The sequence below is a fragment of the Lissotriton helveticus genome, chromosome 10 (genome assembly GCF_964261635.1).
Source record: "Lissotriton helveticus chromosome 10, aLisHel1.1, whole genome shotgun sequence".
NCBI lineage: Eukaryota > Metazoa > Chordata > Amphibia > Caudata > Salamandridae > Lissotriton > Lissotriton helveticus.
In genome coordinates, this window is record NC_136071.1 from 142,760,231 (window position 1) to 142,780,844 (window position 20,614).

The window sequence follows — 20,614 nt, forward strand, 5'->3', positions numbered from 1 at the left end:
TGGCAAGCAAATACTCCGTCCCAGATGCTCCAGATGCTCCAGTATCACCAGAATAGAATTAGAGAAGAGCAAGAACACGAAAGAAAACGTATGAAAGACACGAAAATGAAAGTGCTAGTTGCACAATCTATTCCTCAAGACAGTCAGAAGAGGGGTCCGATTCAAGCCAGTCATCCTGCGGCTCCCGTTAGAGGGAACTGCAATTATTGTAAACAGCCAGGTCATTTTATAAACGAGTGTGCAGTTCTGAAACACAACATAGCTACTGGTAAGACTAAAGAAAGACCACGTCCGCCGAGACAAGAACAAGTTTCACAGATTCCTCAGTCACAGAATGCACAACAGACAGTTACAGTACCGCAGCCTATTGCTGCAACACAGCACGTTACATCGCAGATGTACCAGTATGCACAGTCTGAGTATCCAGAGTATCAGTCATATTCATGAAACAGCCTAGAGAGGGAGGTAGGCTTGCCTCTCATCGAGATACCTGTAGACCAAGAAGGTCCCTATGTACACAGTCAAGTATTAGGGAAAGACAGAAAGTTTCTGATCGATACAGGGGCAAGTAGGACCACAATTAGTCACGCCGAAGTTCCAGGGGCTCCGCTCTCAGGCTCAAGAAATGTTTCCCTTGGATTTTCAGGAAAACCCATAGTTAATGAAATATCTCAGCCAGTTACTCTAGAAGTAGGTCCATTGTCCCGTACTACTGATCTGTTACTTACTAAGTCATGTCCAGAAAATCTATTAGGCATTAAGACACTGAAAGAATTAGGTGCAGTTATTTGCTGTTCCCCAGAGGGAATACGTCTGTTCCTACGTGACTTTAAGGGTCACTATGTATTACGAGATTTTGATTCAAGATTGTCTAATGTTCCGCAGCATCTATGGGCGCAAGGTCCAACTGATGTAGGTTACATGCAAATCACACCCTATCGTGTGACTCTCAAGCCAGGTGTAGTGTTACCCCGAATCAGACAGTACAGATTGCCACCTGAGGCTGTAGCAGCCTTATCCAAAATTATTGACGAGCTCATGGCTCAAGGAGTAGTTGTAGAAACTGACTCCAATGTATGTAATTCTCCGATCATTCCAGTCATGAAACGTACTGATCCAAATGCACCCCCAGTATATCGATTAGTGATTGATTTACGAGAGCTTAATAAATGTATTATTCCTCAGTATCCAGTTGTCCCAGATATTTCTTCCCTGTTAACAGCCATTGATTCCGAAGCCATGTTTTTCACTGTTATTGACCTCAAGAATGCATTTTTTAGTGTTCCAATTCATCCAGACAGCCAGTTTCTTTTCGGATTTTGTTTAAATGGAAGGAGCTATATGTTTACACGCGCTCCTCAAGGTTTCACAGAAAGCCCTAGTATTTACAGTCAAGCACTCAAGAGACAACTAGACAACATTCACATGCCAACTGACACTGCCCTGCTCCAGTATGTCGATGATCTACTGATCACAGCCCGTTCTGAACGTGACTGCGAGCGAGCATCACTTACAGTTCTGTATTTTCTAGCCGAGATGGGGCACAAAGTGTCACCTTCGAAGCTTCAATTCTGTGTCCAGCAAGTGGTATACTTAGGACACTTGCTGTCCAAGAGGGGTAGGCAGTTGACACCCGACCGTATCCAGTTAATAGCGAATCTTCCCCAGCCCAGAACCCAGAAGGAGGTACGTGCTTTTATCGGCCTTACTTCTTATTGTAGACAATGGATTCCCCAGTATGCATTCCTAGCCAAGTCACTGATACAGTTAACGACACAGGAGGCAGCCGTATCGACTGTCCTCCCTTGGACATCTGACCATACACTTAGTTTCAACGAGTTAAAGAAAGCCCTATGTCAAGCTCCAGTTCTAGCTACACCGAACTACAGTAAGCCTTTTACACTTTTCGTTACAGAACGCGAAGGTACAGCATTATCTGTCCTCACACAAGATCAAGCAGGTCAATACAAGCCCTGTGCTTATTTTTCGAGCACATTAGATCCAGTCGCCCAGGCGTTGCCTGCGTGCCTCAAGTCAGTTGCAGCCACAGCACTAGCTATCAGACAAAGTGATTCCATAGTTTTAGGACATTCCCTGACAGTACAAGTACCCCATTCAGTAGAAGTTCTTTTAAACCGAACACAAACTCAGCACTTGACAATTGCACGTTTAACAGGTTATGAATTGACACTGTTCCAGCCACACATAGAAATTAGACGCTGCAACGTCCTGAATCCTGCTACACTGTTACCATCAGTTAGTTCAAATCCAGACCCACATGATTGTGTGGAAGTAGTTAACATTACGACAAAGCCAAGACAAGACCTGACAGATATTCCGTTACCAGATCCTGACCTGACACTTTATGTGGATGGTTCATGTATGAGAACTAGTACAGGAGAACTAGTCGCCGCGTATGCAGTGACTACTGACACTGAAGTTATTGAAACACACCGTATTGATACCCTGTCCGCTCAAGCAGCAGAGCTAGTTGCTCTGACACAAGCCTGTATACACGCCAAGAACCTGAAAGTTAATGTTTACACAGATTCACGTTACGCATTCGGAGTTGTACACGACTTCGGAGTGCTCTGGCAGGAGAGAGGTTTTATGACTTCTCATGGAACCAAGATTCAGCATGGTCTCCTTATTCAAGCCCTGTTAGATGCCATACATTTACCGACATCTATTGCTATCATGAAGTGCAAAGCACATACGAAAGTTACTGACATTATTTCCCAAGGTAATGATTTAGCAGACCGCACAGCCAAGCTTACAGCACAGACTCCAGACATTCCAGTAAACATGACACATATTCCAGATCTGATTACATGCATGACAGTTAAGGACCCTACTCAAGATGTCATAGATATTCAGTCACATGCTACTCCTGATGAAATCAAGAAATGGTCTGTACAAGGAGGGGTCCAGACAGATCAAGGATGGTTAACGAAGGGTAGAGCCACATGGTTTCTCCCCGATTCTATGGTTCAAGTTATTATCAATACCGCACATAGTCCAGCACATTTAGGAGAAAAAGCTATGTTAGACAGTATCCAGAACATTTGGTTCAACAAGCATTTACGAGCTGCAGCCAAGCAGAAAGTCCGTACCTGTATGATATGTTGTCAGTTTAATCCAGGTAAAAGTGTCCCGGTGGAACAAGGTGGTTTCCAGCCCCCTGACCACCCTTTTGAGGTCCTCCAGATGGATTATATTCAAATGGAGCGATGTCGAGGTTTCAAGTATGTCCTTGTAGTAGTATGCGCTTTGTCCAGATGGACAGAAGCATATCCAGTCCCAGATTACACAGCCGCGACCACTGCCAAACAGTTGGTTCGTGAATTCTTCCCTAGATATGGACTCCCTAGAGTCGTATATTCTGATAACGGCCAGCCATTCTCATCCGAACTCATGAAACATGTTTCCCTGTTGTTAGGGTACCAGTGGAAGTTCCATTGTGTACGCCATCCAGAAGCAGCTGGATTAGTCGAGAGACATAATCAGACTCTGAAAATCCGTATTGCAAAAATCTGTAAAGACAAGGGTGTGGACTGGTTAGTAGCTTTGCCAGTCGCTCTGTTTTACATGCGTATGGTCGCACATTCCAGATCAGGTCTGTCCCCGTATGAGGTCGTATTCGGCCGCCCCCCTAATATGTGGGGTACTCCTAGACCCCGAAGTATTACCGATGTTTCATGTAATATGCTGACAGATTACCTAGCTTCCTTGATGTCTGCCCTCAACTCATGTCGTTCACAGGTTGCCGCCGCATTTCCAGACAATACCGAGGTGGCACCGCACGAGATCGTTCCAGGATCCTTGGTGATGATCCGAAATTTTGACAGATCAAGTCCGCTGGAACCACGTTGGAAGGAGCCACGTCAGGTCCTCTTGACCACCCGAACTGCCGTCAAGTTAGAAGGCAGGAAGGGGTGGGTCCACCTTTCTCACGTAAAACTTTTCAAAGGACCAAAGCCAGTCTTCAAAGACATTGCCAAGAACATTTCCCAGGATTCCAAGGATTGCCAGAACATTGTTTTAAAGGACTGTCCCGCACCAGACTTTATTACAACCCCTCCCTTGTTAGAGAAAACTCCGCAACAGGAGTATAAGTTAAAGCTCAGGTCTAATAAGTCAGCCAGTTTGATTGTATAAGTCCTCCCCTAGGTGAAACGGTTAAATTGTTTCTGACATGTATAAAATAGACCCCCATAGTGAGAGAGTCAGTCGAAGTTCACTACAATGTATCGTTTTTCTGAGTTTCATATTATTTCTCAGCATAATGATTTCCTGCACCAGCTATGCTTTCTATCTGTGTTTTCCAGTTCCTCATGTAAATATGTCTGCTCATGCTACAGTAGAGCACACGTTTAGTGATCTGCCTCCTCACGAATATTCATACCGCCTCGCCATGCGTAATAACACATTCATCCGTATGTTACATTATTCACACCAGACCAGCAATGCCACAAATTGTTGGGTGTGTGGTCGACTCCCCCCTTTCCAGACACCGAAGGGAGTTCTGCCACTGTTTCCTTATCCATTCTCACACAATGGTTCGTGTGGAGCATGGTCCACGTTAACGTCATCCTCAACAGATATGTCTTTTCTTAACAGTATATGTTTCCCAGACAAGCAAGGTTTCCCCCACAGAACAGGTTTAGATCTAGAAAACGAAGTATATAATATAGGAAATTATTCGTCGAATTTCATGGTACTGAATGTTCAGTCTGATACTACTCCAGACTCACCCGCTATTTCAGTACTACCAGTCAAAGGCGAATTATGTGTCCGTAGTTATGGTTCTGTACATATAGGTCATAGTGAATGTACTACTGTTATCCAGTATAGTGACAGTAGGAAATTTATTTTTATAGCTTCACGTCATTCTTATTTTGTTTGTGGCCAAACTGCATATGTCCGTCTGCCCCTCGATTGGGAGGGAACCTGTTACATTGCTTTCCTACTGCCACCTGTTTTTCTAGCTCCACCTGACTATCATAGGAATTCTTTCTTAGTACACACTAGACACAAGAGAAATCTCCCGATTGTCGATTATACTGAAACCGCCGCAGAGCAATTCATTGATATAGATAAAGGTGTTTTCCCTTATTTAGGTACAGTTATAAATAGTAAGCTAATTCGTAGGTTAACCAGAACCCTTGAAGCAGTAGTAGATGAGACTGCCTCCGCTCTAGGTAACTTAACTGAAGAGCAATCCTTTATGAGAATTGTCGTTTTACAGAATCGTCTCGTCCTTGACGTCATACTGGCCGATAGGGGCGGGGCCTGTAGAATTCTCGGATCCAGTTGTTGCATTTTCATTCCAAATAACGCGCCGTCTGTTTATTCAGCTATAACCAGACTCCATAAAATTGCCCATCTGTTACACCAAGATCCAGGCACCTGGACATGGTCCGGTTGGTTCTGGAATGTAATTTCCGCATGGGGATGGAAAGTCCTGTCCTTTCTAGGTATTGCAGTAGCGATCATATTTAGCTGCTGCCTCTGTATACAATGTGGCCCTGCGATTTGCAGCATGTGTGCTACCTCTTGTATTCCCAGTCCCAAGCCCCGTTTTAAATCCCGTTCCAAGACAATTCGAGACGAGCAAATGGTACTGTATGAAATGATAGATGGTATCATGAATATTGATGTTTCCTGATGGAAACGTAGTGACAAGGAGGGAATGTGGAAAAGTAAATTTTGCCATGTTCTGTGTCCCTACGCCTCATCCATCATATGTTATGTGTGCATGATCAATATGCATATGTTATTCCCCATTTCTGATTAAAGACGCAATTACAGTTGTGTCCACCTCTAGTATGTTAGTTTCCAGTCCTCGTGAATACTACGAATATCAGGCCCATGTAAGTAATGTTGCCACGTTTCTCAGTGTGCACGTTATTCAATTATAAAGTCCCCGTTTCTAGGCCTCAAAAGGGCCCGGACCACAGATTCAGCTCCTGTCTCCTGAAAGCCTCGCTGAGGAGCGATATAGCCCCCACCTGTATCCTCGACCCTTCACTTACTTCCTGCCTCGCAGTGCCCGGTGCACCCCGGCTCTGCCTCTGAGTCTGCCAAAAGTATGTTATAGTTCCTGCTATCAGTTCAGTCCTCCTCTTCTGCATTCCTAAGCTACTGAACTGCATCAATAGTTTCCGTCATTGTCTAGCCTTCTCGTCTCCACGTTAGAGAAATATTGTATTTAATGGTCATTTAATATTCTTCACGCACTACATGTAGAATAATGCATGGTCCAGTCTTAGAATCAGGTTAGCCTCACCCCTCATGACTTCTAGTTTACATCAACATGTTCCCTAAACATTAGATACCAGATAGGGTTTAGGTACATGTCGCTCCGACCCTCCAGACTCTAGTCTCTGCTCCTAGCACAGAGTTCGTAGCCCCAGCTTCTCCTAGTAACACGTCATTGCTAGTTTCCGCGCACCATTAGGTTAGAGGTCCCGGCTCCTTAGGTAGCCCCCTCCTATGTTTCCGCCCATCCATGACATATTCTGTTACGTTTTGCATCACATGTCTAAGTAAACTCCCAGTTACACCTACTTTCACCCTTATCTTTCGCGACTGTTACACGTCACGCCTTCTGCTCCACCCACTGTTACGCCTACTGCAATGTAATGCTATGTGTTTGCGCTATGTATAAATGTCAATGTTTTGTTATTGAATGTTAGCGCGCTCATCCCAGACCCGGCCCCAGCAGCTGCTGGGTCATCCTATGCAGGTTGTCCTGATCCTGTCCTTATGCTGTAATAAACCTGCAGAAACTCCTACTACCTCGAATCTTGACTCTTATTTATTGAGCTATCTGTTATTCATTCATTCATCCAAAAATAGGGTATTATTTATTTATTTACCACAGACTGACAGACCTGTGATTGAACATATTGCCAAATATTTGAAAGGGGTAGTTAGACAACGGATGACAATGGATGGTGCCCCTCTTTCTTAAAATATTGTTTGAATTTTTGTTTAAATATGTATATTTATATGAGATGTACGTTTTCTTATTTTTTTATTATGTACTGTGCTTTTATGGTTTAATATCTTTTTAAATCGAATAAAGCGTATTCTGATCTGATCAGTCCAGTCATGGCAGCTCCCCAGCAGCAACTGCCGTAGTCAGAACATTCTCTGTTCCACGCAGGGACCCATACTACAGGAGCATTCCATAGATCGGAAGATAGATCCCAACACTATGCTTTTAAAAAAACAAATAGGGTGGGCTTTAGCTCTGCTCAGAGGAGTATGTTTCTCTCACCTCCTACGATTGGCTATTTATTGTATTATTTCATTCATTCACTCAACTTTATTTCGGTTCAATGAGCCATAAAAGTACACAGTGCAAAAACATTAAGAATACTTAAAATCATGATGGATACAAATCACAACTCATAACAGTACAAGTATATAAAACTGTTGCAATCACAATACATGGATTGACAAAGCGCTGCCATAATACTAAGACAAAAACTCAAGGAACAAAAACCTCTGTATTATTTCACCTCCTATGAAAAGTTTGCTTTTCAAAACAACAGAGACTATTTTATAACTCAAAGCACGCTGAACCATGACACATACATTTCTCTCTCTCTTACCTGGTCTGTCTAAAGAAAGCAATCTTTTCTGCTTTGTTACCAGGCTTTAAAAACCTATTTTAGTCAAGTATAAAGATGAAAACTAGACCTATTAGCTTTGCCAGTACTTGTTTGATATGCTTCTGCTAGGATCCAGAAGAAATGTAGCACTATACAATGACTGAAGCGCTACAGGTGTGCATAGGCAGATGTGTAGATAAATTGTGGAAGAGGGTCAACTTTACTAGACTCTCTATCTGTTTGTACTTAATAATTTAAATTGAAAGAACAAGCCTACCAATGGAGATTTTTTAAGCAAGTTGCTGATTAAGTTTACTTCACAAAGTTGTTGTTTTTACAAAAGTTTTTATTTCTGTGCGAAGTATTTGGTAGAATTTATGTGCAACTCCTTTTACGTGAGGCGAGCTGTCGCGTCAGATCGCGCTTCAAGTACAAGCCAATTGAGGGATATCAGAATGGGAATGATCCAGTTGATTGTTCTAGAATGAATGAATTAAAGATTACTTGCTATAGAGTAAAACAGTGACATCCACAAGGTGTCCCAGCACTAAATATAAGTAATCAATATGGAGGCAAGGGAAATATAGCCATCAGTCATCCTAGGCGTGACTTAAGATGACCAGTTAGAATTCTGCCATGCTCCGTGTGATATCATTGAGTAGGGTGAATGGGACTGGGCTACTTCCTGCCTTACAGAAAAAACAAACTACTGAAGTTTCATCTACATGCACATCACAAAGTCTGTAGCACTAAACCATTTTTGACCAGACGAAAGTTGAGTCCATATAAGGGAATGTATAGTCCAGCTAGAGCCAATTTTAATGGTTAGAGTCTAACTACATGTGCATCAAGAACTGCCTGAAAGTGAAATGTTCATATTAGCCTTTAGCTGAACTCACCTCAAAGAAAGGGTTATGAGTGAAAATATCAGCCTGAAATGTATTGCATGGAGCCAAATGGGTTCCAAGTACACGCCTCCAAAAGTACTTTGTCAAAACCACAGCTCTCTGAAGTGACAAACGACAGGAGAAACCTGTATACCCAGCTAAGACCTGGATGATATATGATATCAAAACAACAATGGCTCACCAGGTAACAATAACACAATGAGTTCATATAGGATAACTTAATTATGAAAAAAAAGGAGAACAAATGGCTCTATAGATTGTTTTATGCGAATATATTTTAAAAAATTGCTCCTCATGAACTTGGAAGCAGCATCAATGTTTCTTAAATACTGTTAATTATGTGCAAAGTGAACACAGTGCTCGTGATGGAACAGTGACGGCGCAAGGAAGAGGTGTGGCGCCGCGGCTAGGGCGACTGATTCCGGAATCTGGGGATCACGGTTCGATCCCCAGCACCGACGGCAGATTAGCCCAGCACCATGTGACTCTGGGCAATAGCTTGCTTAATCTTCCCGACGGTCCCCAGCGCCTAAAGACCCTTACGAGTGATGGTGCGCTTTACAAATGTGGATTATTATATTAAGTTAAACACGTGGATATAAACGAAAAGGCAGCAGATGGAAGTTCGTTGTTGGATGTTAAGCATGACTATCAATCGATCCAATATTGTTTCAACAAAATCATATCATAAATCAAGATCCATAAATCCACAGACATTTTTCGACAGCGTTTCAACTTTCATTAATTTAAAGTCATCATCAGGACAATTAATACACATGAGAAAATGATTGCTGCCTGATGGGAATCCAGGAACGATCAGTGTGTGTCAAATCAGCGTGCCAGGCCAGAATTGTTAACTTGAAGTTCCATGGGGTGTGGGAAGGACGAGTCCACAGAACAGTGGTAATGAGTATGCGAGTTGGTCACACTACACGGTTACAGATCGATGCCACAGTGAATTTATCAACCTGATTTGAAGGATTTCTTGTATTTTCAAGAAGCTTGTGGTACGAAAACCACAAGGAGGGTGAATCCATGCCATTCCTCCTTTGATCTGGTCCCTGTCTGCAGGAAGCTTTGTTCTCCACATAAGTTTTTCCAAAGTGCAGTGAAATGGCTGGATTCCCCCCTGTTCTTCATGCACTGCCAGATTGCCCTAATGACCAGTCCGACCCAGCTCTTGTAGACATTCTCTCCAAGTGCTCCATTTATTAATGACCACATTTTTGGGACATGGCCAACATGAGGCTCTAGGTTTCTTCTAGGTCTGATTGATTTGAATTGGCATACCCCAAAACTCTCAAAGTGCAGTTGCTGTGTCCATGCCTTGGGGCCCTCACCCTTGCAACTTCCATGCACTTGCTGAGTAAGGCTAGGAACATTTTGTGAGCTAGGGTCATACTGGCCATGCTAGCTGTCTATAGATGATCCTGGCTACTGCTGGCAGATCTCCTCCCTGGACCAGAGGAGAAGAGGTCAGAGTAGCTGGAAGCAAAGCCCACTCCCTCCCTGCCACTCTATATTGAGGTACCACACAATGACACTTCTGGACCACCTTGTAAGCACATCACCTTGTGACTGGTGCATACAATAACCGCCCCATCACCACTGACACAGACAGCCATGGTCCCTGGTGGAAACCCAAATAAAAGAATAAGACCATGTAGACAAACTTCTCTACCGATAACACTGTATGTGAGTTTCTACATTATACAAATACCAAGAAAAGTCTCAAGGTTGTTTCAAGTCACATCCACAATGTTAAGACCTAAACTCTTTTCTGAGTTTTTCCGCAGAACATTGTGCATAGGGCACATGTGTAGTTTAAGCATTGCATGTTATGTTGTTTTATGTGATTTGAGGGTTTTATGGAGCTGTGCAGGTCTCCCTTCAGCTACTCCAGAGCGCTGAAGTCCTGAAGCACAACTTTTCATGGGATCAGTTGTGAGCAACTGTAACAAGCAGTGTATTTTGGTACATATCTGAAAGAATGTATAATTTGACTCAACTATCGGATTCTAGACATTATTTACATCTTTTTTTCTTTTTTAACAGAATGTCTAGTCCTTTCCTTTTGCCTAGTTGCATTGATCAACTGTCCTCGTTTTAATAGAGTCTCCAATAAACCTTCAGTAGGGAATTTTTGTATTGATTTCTCGCTTGACATTGACTTGTCCTTCAAAGAACATCACAACGAAAAGCAAGACAGCACAGCACCTACTCTTTCTCCTGAAAATGTGAAACTCTTCCTGCCCAACTACAATTTCAGAAGGACAAATCAAACTTTGGCCCTCCTGCACCTTGACACAGGCAAAGCCACCTTAAAGGCCTCTTCAACAGCGCACTCGCACTCCCAAAAGGCTTTTGACATGCACTGGCACATTACACCAAGGGCTTGGGGAACTTGATCACATCACCCGCAACATTGAGGCAACTAAACAGACTCTTCCTTATGCCAATATCACTCTTCAAAATTAGTGGTAACACCTACAAAGTGATGAGGAATGACACCCTCTGAATACTGAGATAAGAAACCCAGCCACCTCAGGTAGATGGTGCCACACCAAGAGTAGGTAATTGCATACTGGAGAGGAAGAAATGCCCTCTCCGTTACACTTCCAAGATCTGGAACAACATCCCCAAAGTCATGAGAAATGCTCCGACACTTATGTGTCAAGATGGTGAAGACATCTCTTCTAAGACCACCACAATCTTTTTACATATGAAGTTTCTGTTACTTGCTTCTTGGAAACGATCCTGAGTTGTATCTCAAGGACATTCCTCGCTGTTCAGTGCTCTTTGCTTCTAAGCTAGGTTTGTGATATACAAATACCACTACTACATCAATACATAAAGGCCTACTGCCTACCAGAGGTGGAAGATATCTGTTATAGCCATTTGTCCACCTTTGTACAATACTGCAACGTCCTATTTTATGGGAACCCTGACTTAGCATAGAACCGAGACTAAGTTTCCAGTTCAATAAAAGCCTAAACAAACCTTACACTCTGCTAACTTCATGCCTGTAAACCTCCCTCCCTCAACATAGTGACTGAAAACGTCCTCACCTGTGACTCGTGTCTCACATGCTCTCTTTTTGCTATCTGAACCTCTCTCCTCTGTTCCTTTGATGTTCCTCACACCGTAGGAAGCTCCACCCACTTCCACTCGTGTCTACCGTATATTTCTCCCTCCAATCCATGGGTCACTGATGTCTCTCTCTGGTGTATCTGATCACTCCCATATGAGGGTCCTCTCTAACCGCTGTGTCTCAGACCACCCTCTCTCAACGGTGCATCCATTGATTCCTGTCTTGCAACTTCTAGGTCAATGAGTTATCCCCCCCCACCGCTGTGCATGAGGTCTCAGTTTCTCTCCTGAGTCTCCAGGCTGCTTGTCTCCGTCTTTAAGGTTTTACTCTCTCTTCTGCATCTATAAGATTCCCCTCTCTCCTGTGTCCCCGTGGCCTCCTACTCTTTACCTTCCTTGTCAATGAGGTCTTCCTCTTCCACTTGTGAATGATGTCTCCGCCTCTCTAATCTGTCTCACTCTATTTTGAAACTTTCCCATTCCCACTGATTTCTTTCTACCTTTTATGCACTAAAAGTCTTCCTATGCTCTCTCGGCCTATCAAATTTCTGTCTTTCCCTCCAGTATCTTCATTTTTCAGTGTGTACATTCTTTGCGATCACCTCTAACCCCCGGATCTCAGTTCTCTCTTCTTATGATCTTTTTATTTTTTTCCCTTCCATCCTTGCCTGAAATCTAGCTCTCCCTCCAGCATGTCTCAAACGTCTTCCTAGTGTTCTGCTCTCTTTAACATAGGTACCCAAGATCCCGCTTTCCCACCTACATCTCCAATGCCGCTTTCTTCCCTCAGTGCAAGTGAGAAATTTCTCCACCACGTGTTATGAGGATTACCCCTCTCACTGTCTGATCTCTCTCAATCTGTATCTAATTTTTCACTCAAATTCTCGACATCTATAAGATTTGCCTTCCTCACCTCTGTGCCTCCACTGCCTACCTTTGCTATCCCTTACATTTTTCCTGCTTATAAGTGTGTGTATGAACTTCACATGTTATTGAAGGTCTGTACCGCGAGACCTACCTCTGTGGGATGTTTGATTTCTCTTGCTACCGCAGAGCTGATGATTGGGATGTCAGGGGAATGTTGCCAGAGCCTCCTGCCTTTCCTTCCACTTTTTTCTAGAAACACATAATTTATACAAATGTACAAAGTGTCAGTCTGAATGTGACGTGTTTATTGAGCACACAGTACTAATTTAGTTCTTGAATTTGTTGCTAGATGGGAGGGGAGAGGAGGGAGGTAGCCATGCAAATGGCGGCATTGTACAATGTTTCACCAGGAAACATGGGCTCTAATCCCAGCTTCCCCATGAAACCAAATTGAATGATCCATGGCACAAGTTACTCTTCTACACTGTGCCTTATCTGTGAGCACCTTGAAGTAATTCAGTGTATGTACACATCTTTTGATGGGTTCGCCCACTCTAACTATTTTCGCCCGACCCTCTACGCCGGAACCACCGCCAAGCTCCAGAAGAGACTCCAACGGATCCAGAACGCCTCAGCCAGACTCATCCTCGACGTCCCACGACACAGCCACATCTCCGGACACCTAAGAGACCTGCACTGGCTCCCGGTCAACAAGAGAATCACCTTCCGTCTCCTCACCCACGCACACAAAGCCCTCCAGGATCAAGGCCCGAGCTACCTCAACACCCGCATCAACTTCTACGATCCCAAACGACACCTCCGATCAGCCAGTCACGCCCTCGCCGCCGTCCCCCGCATCCGAAGAGCGACAACAGGAGGAAGGTCCTTCTCCTACCTGGCCGCCAAGACCTGGAACTCCCTCCCGACCGACCTGCGCCTGACCCAAGACCACCTCGCCTTCAGGAAGAAGCTCAAGACCTGGCTGTTCGGGCAGTAGCAGCACCCCCCTCCCCCTAGCGCCTTGAGACCCTCCGGGTAAGTAGAGCGCTCTATAAATGTCTATGATTGATTGATTGATTGACCCCTGCCACCGCTCCACCAATGAATCTGCCCAACTCTATCAATGTAAAGTCTTATATCTGTATTTCTTCTACCTTATTCATTGAACCCTGTCTCAAACTTCTGATTTCTTGGCTCGCAGCTCTCGCTTTCTCTTCCGGCTCGTTGAGATTGGTCTCACACTGGCCTCCATGGACACTCGTTCGTCTTTGTGCTTTATAATCAACTTTTGTGTGTGTATTTGTGGTCTTCCTCAAATTTGTAAACTTACGATTATGCATTTCTTTCCTTCCGCTGTGTGCCTCTAAAGCTTCTCTCAGACCTTCTATGATTGTGAAATGGGTGCTGTAATAAGTGAAACAGTGGCTTTTTCTCCCACTCCGTTCTTCTGATCACACCTCCCAATGAGCATGTGTTGTTTGCAAAGGGCAGATGGTGTGCACATACTTTCCATAGCAACAAAAGTCAGAATTGGAAGCAGGTGAGGTTGCTAAAAGGATTAATGACTCCACTCGGCCACCACCCTTCTCGTCCCAGCTCCTGATATTACCTTTGTTAATGAAGATTGCTGGGAGAGAATCATTCAAACATATACCTAAGAGAATCATTCGAACATGTACCTAACGCTTAGATAACTGCAAGTATTTTTCAAAGCCCCTGGGGAAAAAGAGGTTTTAGCATATGGATGTTCCCTTTCACTGAACATCAAAGCCATTTGTTGCAATCTGACACCCACCCTCTTGTGGCCATCTGTGGTTGCCCTGAAAGGAAGCTGAATACAGAGGCCTTGCTGCACCACTGGCCCCAACTTATATTTACAGGTGAAGGGGCTCTCTGGATGCACAAAACTTTTGTCTTTCTCACCACTCTATGATGAGAAGTTCATACAGAAGTAACAATTTTATGTAAACATCAAAAGATTCTGAGACCTGCTTTGTTACTGCAATTAAAGGTGAGATGAAGGCTTTAACAATCTTTCTGCGGTCATGAAGGAGTTCAAAGCAGGGATACACACCCACAACTCTCAAGACACTCATTTCCATTGTGCGACTCATCCATTTTTAACTTAATTTGTAATGGGAGGTGCCAATTTTCTGCTATGCTACTCTTAATAATTCTAGTAATCTATTTCAGAGGAAAGTTTAATTTGGTTGAGCGTTTCCATGACAGAAACACTGCAATTACAACTTGACAGAATAAAGAGTTGAACAATGGGCTAAGCCTAAGGTGCTGAGCTCAGTGTGTAACCTGCAGGTCACAAGTTTGAAACCTGTCAAGGGACACATACTTTTATCACTCTGCTGTCAAATTGATTTGGGGATCACAGTTTTATTTTTTTGCAGTTTTATATAGTGCGAACTCGACCGTAGGTACATTGGAGCGCTTTACATGAGCACCAGTTACATCACACAAGGACGCATTCATTTTTATAGGCGCGGGAGGTTAAGTGATGTGCCCATAATTACAGGATGTTGAGCTGACGCCGACATTCAATCCTGGTTCCCCAGTTCCAAAGTCGGCAGCTCTGGCCGGTACGCCATATACTTGCATCGGTGTTCTTTTATTTTATTTTAGCACTTTCCAGCCATAAACAACTAAAAATCTGGAGTAAGAAGCACTCCATTAAGACAATAACTATTTTCATTTTTCTGGGCAGTTCTAGCATTTGGTGTAACCAGTCAGAATCTTGTCCTGTGAGCTGTTCTTGAGACAGAGCCGGGTCAAGGCCAGTCCCAGTGAATTCCTTTCCAGGCCGGGTAGTGGCTGGTAGCAGGTAGAAGAACAGAGAACACGCGGAATCTCGCAGCTTTCATTTCATTTCTGGTATTTGTAGAGCGCAACACTCATCCCAAGGGATATCACGGCGCTAAAAAGAAAAAGGGGACTGCTGAGTTGCGCAGGGGGAGTTAGTTTTTAGGGAAAAGGTGAGTTTTGAGTTTTTGCCGGAATTGAAGAAGGTTGGTAGTGTGTCTAAGATCCATGGGTAATTCATTCCAGCGTTTGGCCGCCAGGTGTGAGAAGGCTCGTCCACCCGTTCTTGTCTTGTAAATGCGCTTGGGTTTTGCAAGGGCTGAGTTATTGGATCTTAGGTTCCTGTTTGGAATGTAAAACTCGATTTTTCCTTGCAGGATTGTAGGGCCTATTTTGTGGAGGGCTTTGTGCGCGTGACAGAGTAGTTTAAAGGTGGCTCGCTGGCGCATTGGCAGCCAGTGGAGTTGTTTCAGGCATGCTGATGCTGAATCTCGTTTGCCCTTTTTACATACCAGTTTAGCTGCCTGATTTTGAAGGACCTGTAAGCGGGAGAACAGTTGTTCGTTCATCCCCTCGAACAGGGCATTGCCATAATCCAGGCGGCTGACCAGGAGGGCCTGGGTAACTGTACGCCGACAGTCCAGTGGGATCCAGGGAAAAATTTTGGCTAGGAGTTTCAAGATTGCAAATCCTTTACCCCAGAGTATGCGTACGTGGTCTTTCATGGAAAGTGCGTCGTCCATCATGATGCCAAGGTTTCTGGCATACTGTTTCGGGGTGGGGGCTGTTCCCAGTGTCGGTGGCCACCACGTATCATTCCATGATAGTTTTGCTCCTCCGAACAGTAATATTTCAGATTTTCCGGCATTGAGTTTAAGGCAGTGGTTGCGCATCCACTCTGCCATTTCGGAGAGGCAACTATGTAGTTTTTCTTTAGTTGTTTCCGATCTTTCCAATCTTTCATCCATGGTCACCATTAGCTGTGTGTCGTCGGCGTATGAGCATACGCCGATGCCCCACTTTCTTCCAATGTCAGCCAGAGATGAAACGTAGACATTAAAGAGAGTGGGGCTTAGAGAGGCCCCTTGTGGGACTCCGCAGCCAATGTGACGGGGTTTGGAGTGGAATTGACCCATGTGTACTGCTTGAGAGCGATTGCTCAGGAAGGATTCAATCCATTTTAATGCTGTGTCTTGTACTCCTTTGCTCTGGAGGATGTTTAACAGGCATTCGTGCGACACCGTGTCAACCTGACTAAGCAGCACAACAGTGTCATTTCACAATCTGCGAAAGGATATGATACCTTTAAAGTATTTTGACTTTCTCAGGTGAAGGGTCTGTGTAAGGTAAGTCGCACAAGGGTGCTCTGTAGAAATGGCATGTTTGTTTTTCTTTGTGGGTAATTAAACTGATAACTATGTACACCTCGTGCAGTACAAACTGACTGTTTTAGCACTTAACAGTTTTCATTAATACCTAACTATGCACTTGTTTTCCATTTTAAACTACTGAAAGGTGGACCTAAACCCAGCAGGCATTCAAAATGTACGCCATACGGATGACGTGCCTGCTGCTGCATGTGCATACATAAATAAACTACTTTACCAGGATTATAATTTGAGACTTGAAAATTACACAGGATTTTTCTACACCATAAACATTAACCCGCAGAACTGTCCCATATCAAACAGACGTTTGCTCGCAGTTTCCGCAGGTAGCTGGGTCGCCAACTTGGCGTTTAAACCTTTTTTTCGATGGTTTTCCATGACATGGCTCAGTCCAAAGTTTGTGCAGGGTGACACGCATTCGAAAGTGGAATCCTGTCAGAACTCTAAGGCGCGCGGACAGGAGCAAGGCGGAAGCAGACAGGACGAAGAGGCAGTCGCAGTCCTAAAAAGAAGTGCGTTGGGGAGACAGTGACTTACCTCTGTTCAGACCTGGCGCTGCGGCTCCCCGGCACGAGCCAGAGCCAGAGCCGCGGGGAGATCCATGCGCCGGCGGCACACGTGCGCAGGACGAGTCCAGACAGCTTCACCCAGACAGGGAGGCAGCGCGCGGCTACTACACCCAGGCGCGCTCCGTGCGCGCAGGTGCTGTAAACAGACCTTGATCCTCTGCTTAGCAGGCAAATCCGTGCGTTTCCGCCCGCGGCTCGTGCGCAGGGTGACGTGTTCGGACCCCAGTCCTGGCTGGCACCCCTGCAGAGCCCTGGCTGAGCAGGGTTTGAGTTCAGAGGTTCTCGGTCAGCTGCGGCTCTTCTGCCCGGCTCCACCCCCGCACCTGACACCCTGGATACTACTGTCCTCGAAACCTTCCTGCTGCAGCTGCCTGCTCCACCTGTACTACGGGCTGCGCCGGTACCTGCCCTGCCACCCAGGCGCTGGCTCCTCCCCCTGACCGTCCACTCCTGCGCTCCCCGCCCCGGTGGAGGATTCACCTCCCACTGCCGCCTGCGCCCTTCACACGTGGAATATTCCCGTCCCAGCTCCGAGCGCTCCCTCCCTCTCTGTTTACACTCCCTTGCACCTTTCCCACTCCTCCCTCCCCTGCATCTTTCCCACCCCTCCCTCACTTCTCCTCACCTTCCTCACGTCTCCCTCTCCTGCACCTTTCTCACTCCGTCAACTCCTGCGCCCTCCTCCCCTGTAGAGGATTAATCTCCTACTGTCTCCTGCGTCCTTCTCACCGTGGAATATTCCCGTCCCAGCTCCATGCGCTCCCTCCCCTGCACCTGTCCCTCTCCTTCATGTCCCTTACTCCTCCCTCCCCTGCACCTTTCACACTCCTCCCTTCTCCTGTACCTTCCTCACTTCTCCCAAGCCTCCTGCACCTTCTTCTCTCTTGCACTCTCCTCCCCTGTGGAGGATTCATCTCCCACTCCCGCTGTGTCCTGCGTCCTTCTCGCGTGGAATATTCCCGTCCCAACTCAAAGCGCTCCCTCCCTTGCACCTTTCCCACTAATCCCTCTCCTACACCTTCCTCACTTCTCCCTCTCCTGAGTCCTGCACCTTCTTCACTCCTACGCTCTCCTCCCTGTGGAGGGTTCGCTTCCCAGTCCCGCTGTCTACGGGGTCCTTCTCACTCCCATGTCAGGTCTCTCCTGCACCTTTCCTGACGCCGCCCACTCTTCTCCGTGGGGGTTTAATCTCCCACACCTACTGTCTCGTCCACCTTTCTCACCCTACAATATTCCCCTCCCACTGAAGGGCTCGTCTCCCTCCCCTGCACCTTGTCACTCCGCCCTGAGCTGCACCTTCCCCTCTCTCCGGCACCACCTTCACCGCACGGCCAGAGCAGGAAATCACCACCAATTCACAACGTTTTTTTTTTTTTACTGTGAGCGTGATGTACTTCCCTGAGTTAAGGAGAAAGTCACACCTCAGCTGGGAGCACAGCACACTACAATAAAAAAAATACAAACTTTCACACAGTCACAAACATCTGACATGTCTATCCATCTATTGTCATACACCTGTCATTACACCGATTCCAGGCTGCAAAACAGGTCCTGTTTTGTTTACTAACCAAAACTGAAACCTCTCAACATTACATTTGAATATTCACTAGCGACTTCTCATTTCAGTGAGAGGTGTCCATTTAAATCACCCACTGGGGAAAATTCCCAGCGTGGACGCTCCTCGGGGGTGTCACAAACTCAGACCTCTCTGTCTGCACACTACACAAATACCCAGTAAGATAACTAGACCTACAACTCCATGTCAGGAAGAACCAACTCCAGCAGTTCTGAACTTCCTGTTTACAAACGATTGTTGGCAACTGCAGTAGTCCAATTGAACAAAACCAATACTACAAGTACCAGAATGCACAACTGTGGTGAATAAAAATCCAGGGCTGGACACATCAACTATGATTATTTAGAGTGCACATTTATATATGTTTCAAGGCAATAGCGTTCGACAGGACCCCTCGGAGCTGGAAAAGAAAATATTTGAGATTCCAAATCAGGAATCACGCCTCCAATCTGTCAGCCAACAGACCCCCGTGGAAGTGAGTCGAAGGGGAAGGGGGGAAATGGGGGGGGGTGACTGAGAAAAGTATGACTTGCTAACCAGAGCAATTATCTAGGGCGAGAAGCAAAAATATTTTAAAGGCGCCTTAGGGCGCAACCATAGAGGAGACATCTGGAAAAGAAATAGAAGCTGCTAAGCCAAATGTTAGTATTTACAAGGGCCTTATATGCCTTCCAGTTCCTGAGGCACGATTCAATTTGCTAAGCCACGGACCAAGTTGGGCTCCTTCCTTCTTGAGGTATCCTGCGTTTGGCCATTCCTGTAAACCCAATTTCAGCACTCAATGTGATGGTTCACCAGTGGTGGTGAGAAATAAAGTCTATCATCCTTTTTAGGTCTCGCGACCTATCAATGCGCATGCGCATTGAGCGGAGCGAGATATAAAGGGGCTTAAACAGAGCCTACCGAGATCGGGCGATCCATGCAGTGCCCGTGAAAAGCTTGCTCAATGCGCATGTGCATTGCCATAAAAAGCGCGTGCACAGACACCAGCCTCCCTCCCACAGTCATCCCCCAGCGTGCGCTGTGCCAACAAGCCTTTGAAGTGAAGCTTAGCTTCACTTCAAAGGTATCCGCTACCCCCGCCCCCTGCTTCACACGTTTCTCGCATTTCTCCTCCCTCCCTCGCCTCCCTCGCCCTTCAGCGTGCCCTGTTCACCCTGCTCCCTTTCTTCGTTCTTTCCTTTCCTTCTTTTGGCCCGTCAGCCTCCATCCTTTCTTTCCCTCTTCCTTGTTTTTACTGCTCCCGCCACTGTGTAACTCCCCCGAAACCCAGAGCTACCCCCTTCTATGGTTACCTCCCAGCTTCCACAAAATAAATATAAACGCTTACATATGTAGCAAACTGAATGTTCGTGCATGCGTTTCTGTTCTCGTTCATTTTTTTGGCGCCATGTACTATTTTTACCTATCCGGTTGTCTAACAGCCGCCCTCCAACCACTCCTCTCCCTTCTTCATTCCACCTACCCCATCTGATTGGCAAAGCCAATAGCTGCTCACGAGACCGATTTCCTTTGCCAATGCATTTCCGTAAGTATATCTGTCGTGTTACAGTAGCACACCAAACAGCTGAGGGCTATTGTTGCAGGTCTAATTTCTGAATATCTGCCCAGTTTTAAGCGTGCAAATCCTAGTTAAGTATGTACAAGACCAAACCCCTCCTTCAATCCCCGTCCCCGAACCACCCCCCCACCCATAGCTGCAGGGACATGACCATTGTGGGACAGTGTGATAATGGCCGTCAGTGGAACAGGGAAGATATACAGAAGGTTAAATTAGGCGCTA

The 20,614-nt window shown here is 45.5% G+C and overlaps 1 protein-coding gene across 2 annotated transcripts in view; it reads right to left on the minus strand.

Annotated features, from left to right (window-relative positions):
• Window positions 1-17,752, minus strand: part of TMEM184A (transmembrane protein 184A) — a 172,567-nt gene extending 154,815 nt beyond the window's left edge. The window contains exon 1 of one of the 2 annotated variants that reach the window (XM_078664955.1): window positions 17,224-17,752. The gene's annotated coding sequence lies outside the window, so the exon portion shown is untranslated. The remainder of the gene's footprint in view (window positions 1-17,223) is intronic. The other variant, XM_078664956.1, reaches the window with a different exon arrangement.
• Between the last annotated feature and the right edge of the window lie 2,862 nt (window positions 17,753-20,614).